The sequence below is a fragment of the Mesoplodon mirus genome, assembly GCF_964341445.2.
Source record: "Mesoplodon mirus genome assembly, chromosome: 4".
Classification (NCBI taxonomy): domain Eukaryota; kingdom Metazoa; phylum Chordata; class Mammalia; order Artiodactyla; family Ziphiidae; genus Mesoplodon; species Mesoplodon mirus.
The window spans coordinates 59,040,122-59,060,320 of record NC_138979.1 but is presented as its reverse complement, the minus strand read 5'-3'; the positions used below and the strand labels follow the sequence as shown (position 1 = coordinate 59,060,320).

The following is a 20,199-nucleotide window of genomic DNA, read 5'->3' as shown; positions in this document are numbered from 1 at the left end:
AGAGGTAAAGATGTTTTTAGGTAAAGAACATTTGTCTTTAGAAAGCATACACCATGCAGTGCAGACCACTGAACGCAGTGTCTTCCTGAAATCACACAGCCAACTCATCACACGCTAGCACTGATAGAGACATCTTTTTTTAACATCCGGTACCCAGGGTGGTGTGGAGGTTCCAAGCCCCCTGCTCACAGGGCTGGGAGGGCCAGGCCTGCATCTTGTGTCACCAGGAGCAACAGCTACCATGGCAACTAGAGGCTGCACAACCCCCTTTTTAGATTGCTAAGTCCCTAGAGGGCCTTTTGCAAACCCAAGGGAGAGGAGAAAGCAAGGATATGGCGATATGAGGATACAAATATACAGGATACGTTCCTCCTTGCTTAAGGAGGGTCCAAAATGATTCCATTTCCTTTTAATAAAAGCAAGTCACGCACGCAGTGAAAACTGAAATAGCACGAGAGTAGACAAGGAGACGAGCATCCCTCCCTCCTCAGCCGCTGGTCTCACTTTCCACAGGTGATACCATTAGTGGTGTTTGTTTGTGTATGTACACATGACATCTGATTACAGAGCCTCCACACACACACACACGCGCACACACACACACACAAAAGTCAGAATGTACCGTTCTGTCCTTTGCCTTCCGTCGTCGGCTTTGAAGGTTGTTCTACGTCAGTTAACTCAGTGCGACCTCATTCTTTTTAATGGCTGAAACCACCCCATTTCTGGTCCCCTTTCAATGGATTCAATCTGACTTAGACACCCTCAGGAGTGTGACATTAACTGCACCCAAATGCCATGGTATTATTTCATTCCTATACTTATATAGGCATTTACTATTCCTCGTATTGCCAAGATTTGTATCTGAATCTCTCTCCCTCCGAAGAGGTGAGCCCCTAAAAGCAAGGTCTGAGATGGAAAGTAGTTTAGCAGTGGCCTAGGAGTGGGGGGGTGGGGTGTTCACAACTATGAAGGGGACACAGAGGGAGCTCCTTTGCAGTGACAGAAAAGCTCCATGTCGCGATTGTATGATGGGCACACAAATCTATACCTGTGATAGCAGTACATAGAACTATGCACACACACACACACACACACCCCTGTACACACATTAATTAGTACATGTAAACACTGTGTGCTTGTACCAATGTCAGTTTCCTGGTTTTAATATTACACTGTAATTTTATTCCAGATGTTGCCACTGGGGAAAACTGTGTGAAGAGCACTTGGGACCTTTCTGTACCATATTTACAACTTCTTGTGACTCTATAATTATTTCAAGGTGAAAAGCTAAAAGGTCGGAGTCTGTGGCATCCTGGTATTCTGTTCCCAGGCTCTGGTGCAAGCCCTGGCACAGAGAGGTGCTGGGTAAATATAAGCTAAAGGAGTGGAGAGTCCCTCCTTTCTAGGCCTCAGTTTCCCATCTGTACAATGAGGCCTGTGGACTAAACAGTCTTCACATTTCCAGTCCCCACATTCTGTTCTGTGCAGCGGCATGTGGTCCTGCCTGTGAAACCAGTCAGCTGACTCTCTGAGCACTGACCCCTCACACTCTCCCTGCTCTCCCTCCCACCCCACAGGCCCCATAGGCGGATACCCAACATGTCTCCAGCAGAATATAATAGTAGTGTGACAAAATTAGTAGTCAAACTAAAATCGAAGGTGTAGCACTTTTTGAAAACTGATCTTTCTGCATACCTCTGACGTGAGCAGTGGAAGAATGTGTCAGATGTGTGTAACTAAGCCTGGTTTGCCCTATAGGCTGAAAGCACACAGCCAAGTAAAAGAATCGTGTGATAATTAAGTCTGGGGTCTCTGGACGCCAAGGCTCACCTTCCTCCAAACGAGGCCGCCTTTCCATTACCTCTGTCGACCAAGCCCTAGACTTGCTGGGATTTGAAGGAGACACTGGCTTGTCATGGACAGTGTTGATGCTGCATCCAGAGCACCTTTCATCATTTCTGGGCCCCTGTCCACCTCCCACAGCAGCACTCCCACCTCTTCTGGGGGAGCTGCCCTTGGCTGCTGGAGTGAAGAATGCAGGGCGTGCCTGGAAGTAGGCATCCTCCTCCTCTCCCAGCGGGTGGTGGGCCACAGCATGGAAGCCCAACTCAGCTTGGGACATCTGAGGTGTTCTTCCCACTCCAGACTTCCCTGCGGGATCGGCAGAAGCTGCCCTCATAGGCCTTTGTCTGAGGGGCCCCAGACTTTGTCCTGCTTCCCCATCCCCTTACCTATGTCCCCTAAGAGCTTAATAAATGGCTTGCTACAAATTCATGCCTCACTATCTGCTTCAGGGCAACCCATTTGAGCAATGCTATCCCTCAACAGTTCTAGCCATTGAGAATTTTCTCAATGCCACTCCTAAAGGAAGGGAGTTTGCCCCTCCCAGACTGAGGCTCAGTGAGTAAAAGATGGTTAGAGGAGCAGAGAGCTAGGCCTAAAGAGGAAGAAGAAGTAGTTTCTCCATCAAAGCTAACATCAGCTACAAGTTTAACTTGCTATTGACAAACCACGACCCAGCAAGATGTCTAGGACCCTCCAGAAGAGCTGGGTAGAGGAGCCTCGGTTTGCCTCTCTTGGCCAGTCTGGCCTCTACATGAAGCTGGCCTGTTGACCTTTGCCCCCCACTCTGTTTCATCTTCCACTCCCCTCCCTGCCGCCCCCCAGCTTTAGGCACCAGGGCTCTCTCCAGACTATACTATTTAAATAGTGCTATTAAGGTAAGAATACATATAATGAACTACAATTATTTCAAATGTGCAATTTGATATGCTTTGACATATGTAGAGATCCATGAAACTGTCACCACAATGAAGACAGTGAACCTATCCATCACCCCCAAAAGTGCCCACTGGCTTTGAATCTTGAGTCAGTGTCAGAAAGACACAGCAACGTGAGAGTATCAACAGTGAGAGTCCAGGGATGGGGTGCCAGGTTGCATCCTGATCACACTGTTCCTGAAGGTGAATTTGCTGTGTTCCTAGCCACTAGTTTCCTCTTGGTGTGTAATGATTCTTACGCTGGCTTTCTAAGTTCTCTATCAATTCTGTTAATGTACCAGTAGTCTTCTAATCAGTGTTGCTTAAGTTACCCAGAGCTGGTGTCTGTTGCTCATAACCTAAAACCTTGACTGACAGATGGTGGGGGTAGAGGGTGATTGTAAACAGATCACTGGACAGAGAGTTCTAGGCAGGGGCTGCCCCAGGGCCCTTCAAATCCATCAAGACAGGTTGCTTCAGAAGGTTGCCTCCCACCTAGGGTCCAGCTCCTCTGTGAGCCCTTTATAGCTCTCAGATGGGGCTGCTTAGGACCAGGACCAGAGACACAGCTCAGCTCTCCCACCTGACCTCTGCCCTCACATGGGAGCTTATGGGGACACCAGACTGCCCTGTCCCTGCCTGCTAATGTAATAATAATAATAAGGCATCTACTCAATAATAATTGAGGCAGATCAGAGTGGAGGTTGGGAGTGCAGCCTTTCAGATTGGCAAGCCTAAATTCTTAACCCTGCCTCTGTTATTTTAATTGTGTGTACTCAGGTCTCTGTTTCCTCATCTGAAAAATATAATAGCACCCACCTCACAGACTGTGCTGAGATTTAATGAGATGATCCATGTACAGTGAGTGCTCAGGTGTGTGCCTGACTATGATAAAGCTACCCGATATTTATTTTGTCAGGTAGGGTAAGATATGCAGACATAGAGACAACTGTCACAAAGGAAGAAGAGTGTTATACTCACAGATCCCTAGAAACAGAAGGCACCCCACGCCTCACAGGGCCACATGGGGTAACACCAGGGCCAGTCAGGACAGAGAGAGCAGAGGAAATTGGGCAAGAGCCTTTATTGCAGTTTCCATGGGAAGGATGGGTGAGGCAGGGTAAGCAGGCTTAGGACTGGCCAGTTTGAATAATTCTAGCAGGCTCTGGGGCACAGGGGCTGTCCCTAGCTATCTGGTACTTGCTCCTGGAATGGTTAGGGCAGGGGGACAGATACAGCAATCCCTCAGCCACCAAAGGGCTACATGAGGACATCTGTGAGGCCAGCGAGGCTGTTAGGGCTGAAAGTCATCGCCCAAGAGACTCAGCTCCCTTTGTGGATCTGGAAGTCCAGTGGGGGCCATGGTCTGGACACAGGAGCAGCAAGGGTCAAGGACCTTCGGGGATGTGCAGGAGTTGGGGAGAGGCTGGCCGCATGTGCGTGCATATGCGTGTACGCATTGAGTGGTGGCAGGGGAGCAAGGGGCCTTGGAAGCAGATACATTAAATCGAGGACGCATTTCCAAATCCTTCCCCCACCGTGTTCTCCTGAAGAAAAGGTCTGATTTGTACATTCTGCAGGACCCCATAGATGGGCATCATTGGTCAACAGCAAACTTACCTGATAATGGGCTGTATCATTATTTTCTGGGGTTTCTCTTGTCTTGATGGAGCCTTGCCACCTTAGCTTAAACAGACATGCTCTTTCTCTGTTCTCTCCGTGTATGAGTCTCACTTCCCTACATCATCAGGCAGGTTGCTGAGGGCCAGCAAGGGCTTGCCTGGGCTTGCCTCTTGTCATCATTCACCTGGACAGGGACAGAGCTTTCAGGCTCAGGCAAAACCACTGTTCATACCCTCATCAGTTGAGAAAAATCAAGGGAGCCTTGAAAAATCAAGGGGCCTCAAATCCAAATCGGAAGTGAAAGGACCCCCTTTTGTCCTCTTGAGGCTGAACTGTCCCAGACACAGGGAGACCGGGACTTTCTCTGTTTAGCACTGAATGGCCTGTGCCCCGCAAAACTCCTGGACCCAGGCTAGCTGGGACAGTTGGTCCCCCTACTTGGACATTAGTGATCCTTGCCCTTCAAGCCTTTGCCCAGGACTTCTGAGGGCAACTGGCAGGGAACTGATCCTCCTGTGGGACCTGCTGTGTCTATACCGAGGTGTCCCAGGCACAAGTCCCACTCACAGCTCCCTGCCTGTTAGCTCTTGGCACCAGCAGCAGGTTCAGTTCCTCAGAACTCTGGGTTAGATCCCATCAGCTGGAGTGACTCAGAGGGCCACCAAGGGACCAGAAGATCATGCTGATGGAATGACATGAGGTCAGTAAGGAAACAGATTGAATGAGGTTCTGTTGAAAGGCGAGATCTTGGCTTGGGACAAGCAATGTGACAGGATGCTCCGGGAGACAGGAGGCTTGCATGTGTGTGATGAAGACAGGAACAGACGACCTCCCCCACATGGCTAAGAGCTTATCAGACAGCTGCATGCTCAGGCAGTGGTCCATGAGCCAGGACTGCCAAATAAGACTTACCAGCAGACACAGTGCACTGCTAAAGTAAGATGGAAATGCTGTAAAGACTCTGGTTTCTGTAGAAAAATTAAAATGTCAGCTAAGAATTTGAAAGCAAGGGGGCAAAGATAAGGAAGGTGGGTCTGAAAGAATTCAGAAGCAAGTCAGGAAAGCCCAGCCTGGCTTGAGCTGAATGAACAGAGGCGTAGGAGGAGAGAACAATGAGAAGGTAAGGCCCTGGGTCCTGGGAGAGGGAATTCTCCAACGAGGGGAGGGGCAACTCACTGAGAACCAAACGCCCACCTGGCCAAGGCCTAGCCCCAGTACAGAGCTTTCCAGTTAGAAAAAGCCTCCACAAGCATGTGGTCATTTGATTTGACCTTCACAGTGACCCTGTGATGTAGGAAGGCAGTGGTCACCCCACTTTATGGGTGACATCAAGATAAACACTCCCATAGCCGCAGTGATGAGCCTCATGAGACTTCAAATGCAGACGGAAGAGTTTGGAGAGATCACCGCCCACCTTGGCCACCAGTGTGTCAGCTCACATCTTCCGTTACACTGTGACAGTGGCTGGTCCAAGCTGCCCGGGTTTTCCATCCTCGTCTGCAAAATCTTCAAAAATCCACCCTACACTGTCCCTGATCCCTAAAGCAAAAAAAAAAAAAAAAAAAAAAAAAAAAATCACTGAAGCATGTATAGCTCAGGTTCATGGAAGAACTGGGAACAGTTGGAACAAAATGAAAAGCAAGAGGTTCATTTCAGCCAAAAAAACATTTCAGCCAAAAAAATCATTAAGGGCTTGGAAGCAAGCAGAGGACATGCTCTCGGCCTTTGTGTCAACAGATTTCTACAGATTGACTGGACACCAGCTACGAGCCAGACACTGGTCAGACACAGAACTGAGTAAGACACACATCATAACTGTGAGAATCTTCCTATCCAGAAGGGAGCAGACACAAAATGGAAGAAGAGCAATCATCGTGGCTAAGATTATAGCTATTATCTGCTGAGCGTGAGCCCATGCCGGGTCAACACTTGGTGTTATCTCATTTAACTGCCACCACAAAGTGGTGGGACAGCACTGTGATCAGTTGAAACTGCATGTGAGGCACTGGGCTGGGGCAACAGTGAGCAGGTGATAAATACTAGCTACAGTTTAAAATAACTAATATTCCTGTTTTAGAGAAGAGAGAAATGAAGCTTAAAGGGGTTTAAATGATAGGCCCAGGATCCCACGCTCTGTACTGTTTGATTCCAAAGTCTCTTAATCTTGATACCATTGATACCAGTGGTTCTTTTTTTTTTTAACTTTTTATTTTATATTGGAGTATAGTTGATTAACAATGTTGTGATAGTTTCAGGTATACAGCAAAGTGATTCAGTTACACATATATATGTATCTATTCTTTTTCAAATTCTTTTCCCATTTAGGTTGTTACATAATACTGAGCAGAGTTCCCTGTGCTATACAGTAGGTCCTTGTTGGTTATCCATATTAAATACAGCAGTGTGTACATGTCAATGTCAAACTCTTGACACCAGTTGTTCTTAAATTTGTTTGTTAAAAATACTGTTTCTTGGGCTTCCCTGGTGGCGCAGTGGTTGAGAGTCCACCTGCCGATGCAGGGGACACGGGTTCGTGCCCCGGTCCGGGAAGATCCCACATGCCGCGGAGCGGCTGGGCCCGTGAGCCATGGCCACTGAGCCTGCGTGTCCGGAGCCTGTGCTCCGCAACGGGAGAGGCCACAACAGTGAGAGGCCCGCGTACCATAAAAAAAAAAAAAAAAAAAATACTGTTTCTTGGCCTTCCTGTTGGAGGTTTAGACTTTGTCAGTTTGATGGGGGCAGGGTGGTCATGATGACAAGAAGAGGTATAACTGGTGTTTAAGAGCCAGGGCCTTGGTCTGAGAACCAACTCTGCTTCTTACTAGCCTTGTGACCTTGCTTAATCTCACCAAGACAGTTTCTTGGTCTGTAAAATGGGGTAGTAATTGTTATTCATTATGCTAATATCCCCTAAAGGCAGTTTAATAAAATGGTTGAGAGCATGAACTCCAGAGTCAAACTGCCCAACTTCAAATCTGGCTCCACCACTTACCAGCTCCATGACCTTGTGCTTTTCTGTGCCTCAGTTTCTTCATCTATAAGATGACAGTGATACCAGTATCTCCCTCAAAGGGCTGTTAGATTTTAAAGTGTTCATACTCGTAAAGTGTAGAACAGGGCCTGGTGAGCAGTAAGGGCTCAAGCAGTGTCAGCTGCTGTTATCATTAATATTAGTATTACCATCATCACCATCCTGGCAAGAGGACAAGAGGCTTTAACGAAGGCAGTGGTAGTAGGACTAGATAAGAAGGAACATGGGCACAGAATTCAAAAGATGAGCTCTGAGGAGAAGCAAGAATAAGAAAAGAAGAATGTGCTGACCTTCGTCCCCAAACTGGTGGTGAGGGCAGTGGGTGGACTTGGGGCAGTCCTGGTCGTGCCACTGGCTTTCAGGGTGACCCTGAGCAAGGCCTCCCCTCTTGTGACCTCTGTCTCATCATCTGTAAAGTGAGGGGCTGGGGTCAGCCTAGCTCGTAGATCTCCTCCAATTTTAACACACTGAGAGTCTAGGAAATTTCACAGTTTAAAACATTTTAATGTTTTTTTAAAAATGATCTTGTGTGCTGGTGGGTTAGGGCATCCTCCTGTGTTCACAAGTTGTAATATTTTAGGCTTTCTGAAGGCCCCGTTGATTTTCAACACCACACGGGAACAGATCTATGAAACCTGGGCAGGGGAGGCTCTTTTGTGACTGAAAGTGAAGCCCAAAGGCTACTGGTTGACACATCCTCCAGACCCTATCTTGGTGACCCAGACCAGAAGACTCATCTGACAACCCCTGCCTCCTTCAAGAAATGTCAGTGGCTGCTGGGAAGTTTGTAAGAAGTTTGGCCCTATCCCCATCTCCTGCCACCTACATAGGGACAAAGTACCCAGGATTGAGGAAGCCCAGTCAATGGAACTGGCCACCGGGGTTAGTTGCCTGCTCAGCTCACTCTTGCAGAGCTGAATATGGATGTAAGGAACCCCAACCCACTCTAGTAGAGACAAATCCAGAAGCCTGCCTCTAGACTCCTAGTCATTCGTGCAAAGCAACAACAGAGAGATGTCTAGAGCAGCCGAGGTATTTGGCAGTAAACTCTGCCTTTGCTCCTGAATGGACTAATTTAGTATTAGTTTTCCCGCCGATGTTGAAATGGTAAAGTCGCTCACCCCTGCTACAGTTAGTGATGCAAATGGAAGACCAGGCCCTTCCCATGACTCATGGAACACGCTCCACAGAGAAGGAAAATTCTCTTTCCATAGTGGGAGAGGTACTCTGCCTAAAAGAATTATATTAAAAACCAAAACCCCCCCCAAATCTACAGAGCCAAAGCTACTGCCAGTTCTTTGTGCTGCTAAACACAGACCCTGAGGAGACTGACAAATATTTATCAGGGTCTCTTTATGCACTTTGACCTGTGAAGGACTCAGAGCTTGATGTAGAATTGGGTTGGAGAGCTGGAAGGTGCTGGAATTTTGGGTTGAAGTAGGCAGCTAAAAACAAAAGAGTTGTGGAGTAGATGTGGAGGATCCAAGATGATGGTGGCAAGCTGGCCAAAGAAGAGAAGTTTCTAAGTATGTTGGGGAATTTAGAAAATCACACACATACTCAGAAAAGACCTGAGAAGATCCTAAACCTCCACTTCTGGCTAATCTCTAGACTTGGTGCAAGCAAGAAGCGAAGGCTAAGGCTAAACAGCTTGCCCCAGCACAGAGCTAATCTGTGAAGACTAGGAGAGGTGGTTTGCTTGTTTGTTTGTTTGTTTTTAGCTCCTAACATTCAAGGAAATCTCTGTCAAAACACTAGCTAACCATAAGCTAAAGGAATGTAGACTTCAACAACAAAACATGGCAAGGAATATAATCTTTGAAAAAATAATTTGGAAAAGTCACTAAACCATATGTGACTGAAGCTTCAAAGAGACAATCCAAAATGGCAAATCCTGGGGAAGAGGAGATTTAATTTCCAAAGCTTCCACATTGTAATATTCAAATGTTCAGTTTTCAACAAAAGTCACAAGACACACAAAGAAGCAGTAAATCCAGGCATTGGACAAAAAGACATAGACTTTATATCAATTATCTTTAATATGATCAGAGAGCTAAAGGAAACCATGGTCAAAGAACTAAAAGAAAGTAGGAAAATAAAGAACAAAATGAGAATACCAATAAAGAGATACAAATTATGAAAAGGAACCAAACAGAAATTCTGGAGCTGAAAGGTACGATACTTAAATGAGAAATTCACTAGAGAGGTTCAACAGATCTGAACAGGCAGAAGAATTAACAAACCTGAAGATAAGATTATTAAAATTATAAAAGTCTGAAGAACAGAAATAAAAAGTATAAAGCAAAGTGAACAAAGCCTAATGGACCCATGGGACACCATCAAATGTACCAACACACACATTTTGGGAGTCCTAGTAGGATGTGAGAAAAAGAAAGAAGTAGAAAGAATATTTGAAGAAATAATGGCTGAATACTTGCCAAATTTTATTAAAGACATGGATCTTCATATCCAAGCAGCTCAATGACCTCCAGGTATGATAAACTCAAAGAGATCCATACTAAGTGCTATAGATTGAATGTTTGTGTCCCCACCTTCTCCAAATTCATGTTGAAATCCTAACCCCCAATGTGATGGTATTAGGAGGTGGGGCCTATGGTAGGTGATTAGGTCATGAGAGCTTTTCCCTCATGAATGGAATTAATGCCCTTATAAAAGAGAACTCTGAGAACTCCCTTGCCTCTTCTGCCATGTGAGGACACAGTGAGAAGATGGCTGTCTATGAAGCGGAAGAAGACTCTCACCAGAGAGTGAATCTGCCAGCACTGTGATCTTGGACTTCCCAGCCTCCAGAACTGTGAGAAATAAATTTCTGTTGTTTTTAAGCCATGTAATCTATGGCATTCTGCTATAGCAGCCCAACAGATTAAGACATGGAGACATAATCAAACTGTTGAAAGACAAAGAGAGAATCTTAAAAGCAGCAAGAGAGAAGTGACTTATTATGTACAACTGATCCTGAATAAGATTAGCAGACTATTTCTTGTAAGGAACCATGGAGCCAAAGGTAGTGGGATGACATAATTAAGTACTGAAAGAAAAAGAGCTGTCAGTCGAGAATTCTACATGTGGCAAAATTATCCTTCAAAAATGAAGGAGAAATTAAGGCATTCACAGATAAAAGCTGAGGGAGTTCCTTATCAGTAGATGTGACTAACAAGAAATGCTAAAGGGAGTCTTTCGAGTTGAAATAAAAGGACAGTTGTTAGTAACACAAAGCTGTATGAAGAAACATAGGTCTCCAGTATAAGTAACTACATGGGTAAACATGAAAGCCAGCATTACTGTAGTTTTAGTTTCTAACTCCACTTTTTATTTCCTACATGATTAAAAGAAAATGCATTTTAAAAACTATAAATCTATTATTGAGCACACAGTGTATAAAGATGTGATTTGTAACAACATTAACATAAAGGGGTGAAGACAGAGCTCTATAAGAGCAGAGTTTTGAAGTTGGTATCAATTCAAACTAGATCATTATAAATTTAATATGTTATATGTAATCCCTTTTATAACTACTAAGAAAATATCTAAAAATTATACACAAAGGGAAATTAGAAGTGAATCAAAAAAGTTCACTACAAAAATCAACTAAACACAAAAGAAAAGAGTAGTAGAGGGAATGAGAGGGAAAAAGATATTAGACATAGAGAAAATATAGCAAAATAGCAGAAGTAAGTCCTTCCTTATCAGTAATTGCTTTAAATGTAAGTGGATTATATTCTCCAACCAAAAGGCAGAGATTGGTGGAATGAGTGAAAACAAACAGAATCCAATTATATGCTGTCAAAAAAGATTCACTTTAGATCTAAAGGCATACATATGTTGAAAGTAAAAGAATATAAAAAGATATTCCATGCAAAGAGTAACCAAAAGAGATGTGGGCCGCTATCTGCTATCAGATAAAATAGACTTTAATTGAAAAACTCTTACAGGAGAAAAAGCAGAACATATATTCACAAAAGGGTCAATTCGTCAAGAAGATATAACAGTTATAAATATATACACACAAAATACCAGAGCTCCCAAATATATGGTGAAAATGTTGAATAGAAGGAATAATAATGGAGACTTCAATATCCCACTTTCAATAATGTATTAAGCATCTAAATAGAAGATTAATAAGGAAATAGAACAGAAAGAAAATTGAACAACACTGTAATCAAACTAGACCTAACAGACATATATAGGATATTCCACCCAGCAACAGCAAAATACTTGTTCTTCTCAAGTGCACATAGAACACTCACCAAACTAGACAATATATCAGTCCACAAAAAAAGTCTCAGTAAATTTTAAAAGATTGAAATCATTCAAAATATTATCTCCAAACACAATAGAAAAGAACAAGAAATCAATAACAGAAGTAAAACTGGAAAATTCACCAATATGGGGAAATTATATTATGCACTTTCAAACAACCAATGGATCAAAGAAGAAATTACAAGGGAAATTAAAAAATACTTAGAGACAAATGAAAATGAACATACAATATACCAAAATGTCTTGGATGCCATGAAAGCAGTGCTGAGAGGGAAATTTATAGCAGTAAATGCCTACATTAAAAAGAAGAAAGAGGACTTCCCTGTTGGCGCAGTGGTTGAGGGTCCACCTGCCAGTGCAGGGAACGTGGGTTTGAGCCCTGGTCTGGACGGATCCCACATGCTGTGGAGCAACTAAGCCCATGCACCACAGCTACTGAGCCTGCACTCTAAAGCCTGCGAGCCACAACTACTGAAGCCCGCACACCTAGAGCCCATGCTCCACAACAAAGAGAAGCTACCGCAGTGAGAAGCCTGTGCACCGCAACAAAGAGTAGCCCCTGCTTGCCACAACTAGACAAAGCCTGTGCACAGCAACAAAGACCCAACGTGGCCAAAAATACAAATTAATTAATTAATAAAAAAATAAAAAGAAGAAACATCTTAAATAAATAATTTAGGGACTTCCCTGGTGCCCGTGCTTCCAATGCAGGGGACATGGGTTCCACCCCTGGTCGGGGAACTAGGATCCCACATGCCACGTGATGCGGCCAAAAAATAAAACATAATAATAATTATTTAACATTATACCTTAGCCCTTTCCTCAGCTGCCACTAAGGTGCTCGGTCCTTCCAAGGAAGCTAAGGCTGTGTTGGGGTGAGGCCCTCACTTCATCTGGTGACTAGCACTGCGCCTGGCAGCCCCTGCCTAGCACTGGCCCACACCATGGCCTCCGTCTCAGAGCTCATCTGCATCTACTCAGCCCTCATCCTGCACGACTATGAGGTGACAGTCACAGAGGATAAGATCAATGCCCTCATTAAAGCAGCTGGTGTAAATGTTGAACCTTTCTGGTCAGGCTTGTTTTCAAAGGCTTTGGCCAATGTCAACATCGGGAGCCTCATCTGCAATGTGGGGGCAGGTGGACCTGCCCCAGCAGCTGGTGCTGCACTAGCAGGAGGTCCTGCCCCCTCCACTACTGCTGCCCCAGCTGAGGAGAGTAAGTGGAAGAAAAGAAAGAAGAATCTGAAGAGTCTGATGATGACATGGGCTTTGGTCTTTTTGACTAAACCTCTTTAGTAACATGTTCAATAAAAAGCTGAGCTCTTAAAAAAAATTACACCTTAAAGAACTAGAAAAAGGAGAACACGGTCAACACAAAGCTAAAAGGAGGAAGGAAATAATAAATATTAGAGTGAAGATAGCAGACTTAGAGAATAGGAAAATAGAATCAATGAAAATAAAGTTAGTCCTTTGAAAAAATCAACAAAATTGACAAACCTTTAGCTAGAGTGACACAGAAGGAGAATGAGAAGATTCAAATAACTAAAATCAGAAATGAAAATAAGGACATTACTATCTACTTTACAGAAATAAAAATAATTATAAGAGAATGCTATGAACCATTGTATGCCAACAAATTAGACCTAGATGAAATGGACAAGTTCCTAGAAACACAGATACCAAAAACAGACTCAAGAAGAAATAGAAAATCTTGACAGACCTATAACCAATACAGATTTAATCAGTAATCAAAAACCTCCCAAGAAAGAAAAGTTCAGGACCAGATGGCTTCACGAGTGAATCTATGAAAGATTTAAAGAAAAATTAACGACAATCCTTCACAACTCTTCCAAAAAAAAGAAAAGGAGGGAATACCTCCTAATTCATTCTATGAGGTCAGATAAACACATTACAAGAAAAGAAATCATGGCTCAATATCCTTTATGAGTGTAGGTGCAAAAATCCTTAACAAAATACTAGCAAACAGAATCTAGCAGCATGTTAAAAAGATTAGACACCATGTCCAAGCAGGATATATCCCAAGAATGCAAGTGTGGATCAACATAAGAAAATCAATCAGTGTGATACACCACATTAATAAAATAAATTTAAAAACCACATTATCATCTCAACTGATGCAGAAAAAGCATTTGACAAAACTCAAACACCCTTTCATGATAAAAACACTCAAAAACTAGAATTGATTGGAACTTCCTCAACATGATAAAGGGCATTTATAAAAACCCCACAACTAGCATCATACTCAATGGTGAAGCACTGAAAGCTTTCCCCCTAAGATCAGGGAGTAGATAAAGATGATCACTTCATCATCATCATTATCACCATTGCTATTCAACATTTACTGGAAGTTCTAGTCAGAGTAATTAAGCAAGAAAAAGAAATTAAATGCACCCAGAAGGAAAAGAAGTCAACCTATCTGTATTCGCAGACGACATGATCCTACATATAGAAATCTCAAATAATCCACAAAAGAGCTACTATAACTAACAAATAAATTCAGAAAAGTTGCACAGTAGAAGATCAACACCAACAAAATCAGTCGTGTTTCTATACATCAACAATGAACAAGTTGAAAACAAATCCATTTACAATAGCATTCAAAAGAATGAAGTACCTGGGAACAAATTTATCCAAAGAGGTGAAAGGCTTTCACACTAAAAAATACAAAACCTTGTTAAAAGGCATTAAAGAAGACCTAAATAAAAAAAATCATCCTTTTTTTATGGAATATTGCTATTTTAAGACAGAAATACTACCCAAAGATATCTACAGATTCAATGCAATCCCTTTTAAAATTCAAACAGCCTTTTTTTTTCAGGAATGAAAAAGCCAGTTCTCAAATTCATATGGCATTACAAGGTGCCCTGAATAGCAAAAAACAATCTTAAAAAAGAAAAACAAAGTTGGGGGACTCACATTTCCCATTTCAAAACTTACTACAAATCTACAGTAACCAAAATAGTGTCATAATAGCATAGGAATAAACATATAGATCAATGGAATAGAATTGAGAGTCCAGAAATAAACTCATTTATCTATTGCCAGTTGATTTTCAACATTGGTGAAAGACCATTCATTGGGGAAAAATAGTCTCTTCAACAAATGGTGCTGGGACAACTGGATATCCACATGCAAAAGAATAAAGTTCAACTCCTACCCCACACCACATACAAAAATTAACTCAAAATGGATCAGTGACCTAAATATAAGAGCTCATACTACAAAACTCTTAATAAAATTTACACTACCATATGCACCTTGGAAAGCAAGGACTAAAGAAAGAATTTTCAAATGAACAAACAAAAAGAGCTAACACTGGGACTTCCCTGGTTGTCCACTGGTTAAGACTCCAAGCTCCAAGCTTCCACTGCAGGGGGTACAGGTTTGATCCCTGGTCAGGGAACTAAGATCCCATATGTCATGTGGTGTGGCAAAAAAATATATATATATATATTTATATATTTATATATATATATATATATATATATATATATATTTATTTCACCAAAATATGAACACATAAAACAGTATCTTAAAATGCCTTAATCCAATGTAAACATTTTCTCAAAATAGAGTTTCAAGCACTTTGCCAGAATATAAAGGAGATATTTTGAATGTTCTCAAATCACGCTATACGGCACTGGCCCTATATAACCATAGAAAACCTCTTTAAAACTGCAAGTAACACAAAGCTATCATTTATTAAGCACTTAGTATGTACTAGTCCCTTCACATATGCTATTCCTTTTAAAACTTCTAACTCACTCAATATCAACAGGTATTCTACATCACTAAAAAAAAAAAAATAGAAGCTACACTAAAAAAAAATAGAAGCTACAATCCGGAATTCCCTTAGTTTTTTGCTACTGAACCTATAAGCCCACCTTTATCTCAACCCATTCTTTCTCCTTCCCTCCTATTGCAATAAAGGAGATGTTAAATCTTTTCATCTAAAGTAAAAATCCTCTACCAGTGCTCTGGATCTCATTTGCTCCATTAACTATCTTCAACCTCTCCTTTTCTACTGGCTCCTTCTCATCAGCTCCTAAACATGACTTAGTCTCACCTATCTGAAAATAAAAAACAAACTAATAGTTTCCCTGGGTTTTACTTTCCCCTCTAGATATCATCTTTTTCTCTCATTCTAGTCAGTTAAATACTTCATGAATTGTCTACATTTTCTATTTCCATTTTCTTATCTCAATTTACTCTTCCAATATGCCTTCCTCATCAACACCTCTACCACAACCATTTTTGCACTAATTGAGTAGATGATTTTCAGTCTTTATCTTGCTCAATTTCTCAGTTACAACAGTGTTAACTACTCCTCCTTTCTTTAAATATTTTTCCTTTGGCTTCTATTTAACTATACTTTTCCTAGTATACCTTCTACTTCTCTATTCTTACCCCCAGTTGCTTTAGGAGCTCCTTTTCCTTATTTATCTCTTTAAATTAGAGTTCCTTAAGCCTTAGTTCTAGGCTTTCTTCTCTTCCCTATATACTATATAGAGAATCCCCCCACTCCAATGGCTTAAATTTCCATTTATATGCAGATAGCTCCCAAATACTTATTTACAGCTATTTCTTAAGCTCTAGACAAATATATCTAACTGGGACATGTCTCACAGGCATCTTAAATTTAATATATTCAAAAATGACATTCCCAAAATCATCTCACCCATAAACATGCTTCCTCTTAAATATACTGTAATATGTTAATACTTACTGAATATATAATTATGGGCCAGGCATTGTGCCAAGTGCTAGGATTCCAGCAGTGAACATGGCCCCTGCTCTCATGGCCCCTGCTCTCCTAGACTTAGTCTGGTGAGGGGAGACAAACATTAAACAAATAATTATACAAATAACTATAAAATTATAATTATGATAAATGCTATTAAAAAAAAAGTACACTACCATGTACCCAATGGCTCAAGTCAGAAACATAGAAATCATTCCTGACTCCTTGCTTTGTCTTGTACATCAATCACCAAATTCTATTGATTCCTAATTCCTAAATATCTCTCAAATTCAACTACTTATTTCTATTTCCTCTGTTACCATCCAAATCCAGAACATCATCATCTTTCACCAGATTCCTATAAGTCTCCTAACTGGTCTCTACTTCCAGTCTTGTTCCTTCCTATCCTTTATCTACACTGCAGCCAAATAGAATGATTTGTTAAAAATGCTTAAAATCTTTTAAAATATTCTTATTGCCTTTAGGATAAAGTACAAACTCTTAAACACAACTAAAATCCCTGGACATCATATATAAAACAGACATAAGTAGACTCTAAAAGGTGGACCAAAAAAAAGGTATACTGGCTAAAGACCTCTGAACCCAAGAAATGACATGGTAGTGCATTCTCCAGATTTCTTTCTTTGCCTCATTTATCCCAGAATTGGAGCTAAAGAAGCTGACAACCCAGAAACAGAAGAAGGCACATACATAAAAATCCCATAAAAGCCACTCTCTTTAGCCAAAGGATCTGGAAGGGGCAGGCTAGCAATGCAGAAAACTTTTAGCCAGTAACCACTCTATTCCAGCCAAATAGTACAGAAAAACTGTGATCTCCAATCCAACCATCTCCACTAGCAAAAGCCAAATAGGGATGCTGCCCTCACCAGCATGGTGTCAGAGAAGGCTGAATAGGAAGCCAGAACTTTCATCCCTGTTGGGTGTACTGAATCCCCCACTACATGTTAGTGGAGACCATATGGAGAGCCTGGACTTCCATCTCCATTCAGCAGTAATAAGTCATCCTTCTTGCTCACCACTACCGTGGTATCAGAGGAGGCCTAGTGGAGAGTCAGAACTTTCACCACTACCCAGCAGGAATGATAATCAACTAATGTCAACACCAAGATAACAGAGATGTTAGAATTATATGATAAAGATGTTAAAGCAGTCATCATAAAAATGCTTCAATGAACATTATAAACATGATTGATATAAATGAAAAAGTATAAAATATCCCCAAAGAAATAGAGAGTCTTAGCAAAGAATTAGAAGATATAAAGGAGTACCAAATGAAAATTTTAGAATTGGAAAATAACTGAAACAAAAAGCTCTGTGAATGGTCTCAACAGAAGAATGTGGGGTGGGGGGTGAGGAACAGAGGAAAGAAAAAGTAAACTTGAAGGCAGAGTAATAGAAATTATCCAAATCTGAATGAGAAAGTAAACTGAAAAAATAAATGAAGAGAGCCCCAGGACCCATGGTACTATAATAGAAGATCTAGCATGCCTGTCATTGGAGTCCTAGAAAGAGAGAAGGTAGAATTGAAAAAGTACTCAAAGAAATAATGAATGAAAAGTTCTCAAATTTGGCAAAACCCATAAACCTATAGATTCAATAATCTGAACAAATTCCAAACAGGATAAATCCAAAATAATCCACACAAAGACATATTATAGGCAAACTTATCAAAATTAAAGTCAAAGAAAAACCCTTGAAAGCAGTGAGAAAGAAGTGACATCTTACCCTAAGAAAAGACAAAACAAATGACAGTGGATTTCTCATCAAAAACCATGGAGGCAGGAAAAAAGCAGTACATTTTTCAAGTGATGAGAGAAAAAAAACTATCAATCCAGAAGCCTATATCCAACAAAAATATCCTTCAGAAATGAAGGGGAGGCTTCCCTGGTGGCACGGTGGTTAGGAATCCGCTTGCCAATGCAGGGGACACGGGTTTGATCCCAGGCCCGGGAAGATCCCACATGCCGTGAAGCCCACAACTACTGAGCCCACGAGCCACAACTACTGAAGCCTGTGTGCCTAGAGCCTGTGCTCCACAACAGGGGAAGCCACAACAATGAGAAGCCCGCACACCGCAGGGAAGAGTAGCCCCCACTCGCTGCAATGAGAGAGAGCCTGCGCACAGCAGTGAAGACCCAACACAGCCAAAAATAAAAACAAATAGTAAATAAATTTAGAAAAAAAAGAAAGGAAGGGGAAATGAAGATATTTTCAGACAATGGAAAACTAAGGGTACACTAGAGAATTCTACCAAATGTTGAAAGAATTAACACCAATTTATGCAATCTTTTCCAGAAAATAGAAGAGAGAGAAACACTCCCAACTCATTTGATGAAGCTAATATTACCCTGATACCAAAACTTGCAGACAAGGACAGTACGTACACACACACACACACACACACACACACACACACGAAGAAAACTACAGGCCAATACTTTTCATTAATATAGATGCAGAAATCCTTAATGAATATTATTAGCATATAGAATTAAGCAATATGTTAAAAAAAAATTAGGGGGCTTCCCTGGTGGTGCAATGGTTAAGAATCCACCTGCCAATGCAGGGGACACAGGTTCAAGTCCTGGTCTGGGAAGATCCCACATGCCACGGAGCTACTAAGCCCGTGCACCACAACTACTGAGCCTGCGCTCTAGAGCCCGCGGGTCACAACTACTGAGCCCACATGCCACAACTACTGAGCCTGCGCTCTAGAGCCCGCGGGTCACAACTACTGAGCCCACATGCCACAACTACTGAAGCCCACGCTCCTAGAGCCCACGCTCTGCAACAAGATAAGCCACCACAGTGAGAAGCCCGCACACTGCAACGAAAAACAGCCCCCGCTCGCCGCAACTAGAGAAAGCCTGTGTGCAGAAACAAAGACCCAACGTGGCCAAGAATAAATAAATAAATTTATTATTTTTTTTAAATTAGGGACTTCCCTGGTGGTCCAGTGGTTAAGACTCCACACTTCCACTGCAGGGCGTGCAGGTTCAATCCCTGGTGGGGAGACCTAAGATCCCACATGCCCTGCAGCACAGCCAAAAAACAAAAAATTAAACACCTTGGCAATTTTAGTTTCCTAGGGCTGCCGTATTAAAGTATCACAAACTGGATGGTTTTAAACAACAGAAATTTATTCTCTCATGGTTTTGGAGGTTACAATTCCAAAATCAAGGTGTTAGCAGGGCTATTCTCCCTCTGACACTCTGGGTAGACTCTTTCCTTTCTTCTTCCTTGCCTCCAGTGGTGCCTGTTGATCCTTGGCTTTCTAATCTCTGCCTCTGTCATCACATGGTGTTCTCTCTGTGTCTCTGTTTTCACATGGCATTCTTATCTCTTTGTAACAGGACACCAGTCATACTGAATGGGGGACCTTGCATTTGGCAGTTGTTCCTTAGATATAACACCAAAGCACAAGTAGCAAAAGGAAATATAAATTTGACTATATCAAAATTTAAAACTTTTGTGCTGCAAAAAATACCATTTAAAAAGTGAAACTACAGGGTTTCCCTGGTGGTGCAGTGGTTGAGAACCTGCCTGCTAATGCAGGGGACACGGGTTCGAGCTCTGGTCTGGGAGGATCCCACATGCCACGGAGCAACTAGGCCCGCGAGCCACAACTACTGAGCCTGCGCGTCTGGAGCCTGTGCTCCGCAACAAGAGAGGCTGCGATAGTGAGAGGCCCGCGCGCCATGATGAAGAGTAGCCCCCACT

General features: G+C 42.2%; 1 protein-coding gene and 1 pseudogene across 2 annotated transcripts in view; one reads left to right on the top strand and one right to left on the bottom strand.

Annotated features, from left to right (window-relative positions):
• Window positions 1-20,199, bottom strand: part of NOX5 (NADPH oxidase 5) — a gene marked incomplete at both ends in the record, with an annotated part of 111,491 nt that overhangs the window by 49,429 nt on the left and 41,863 nt on the right.
• Window positions 12,612-13,015, top strand: LOC309803137 (large ribosomal subunit protein P1-like; annotated as a pseudogene). Its single transcript has one exon. The product of its transcript is annotated as a large ribosomal subunit protein P1-like (transcript).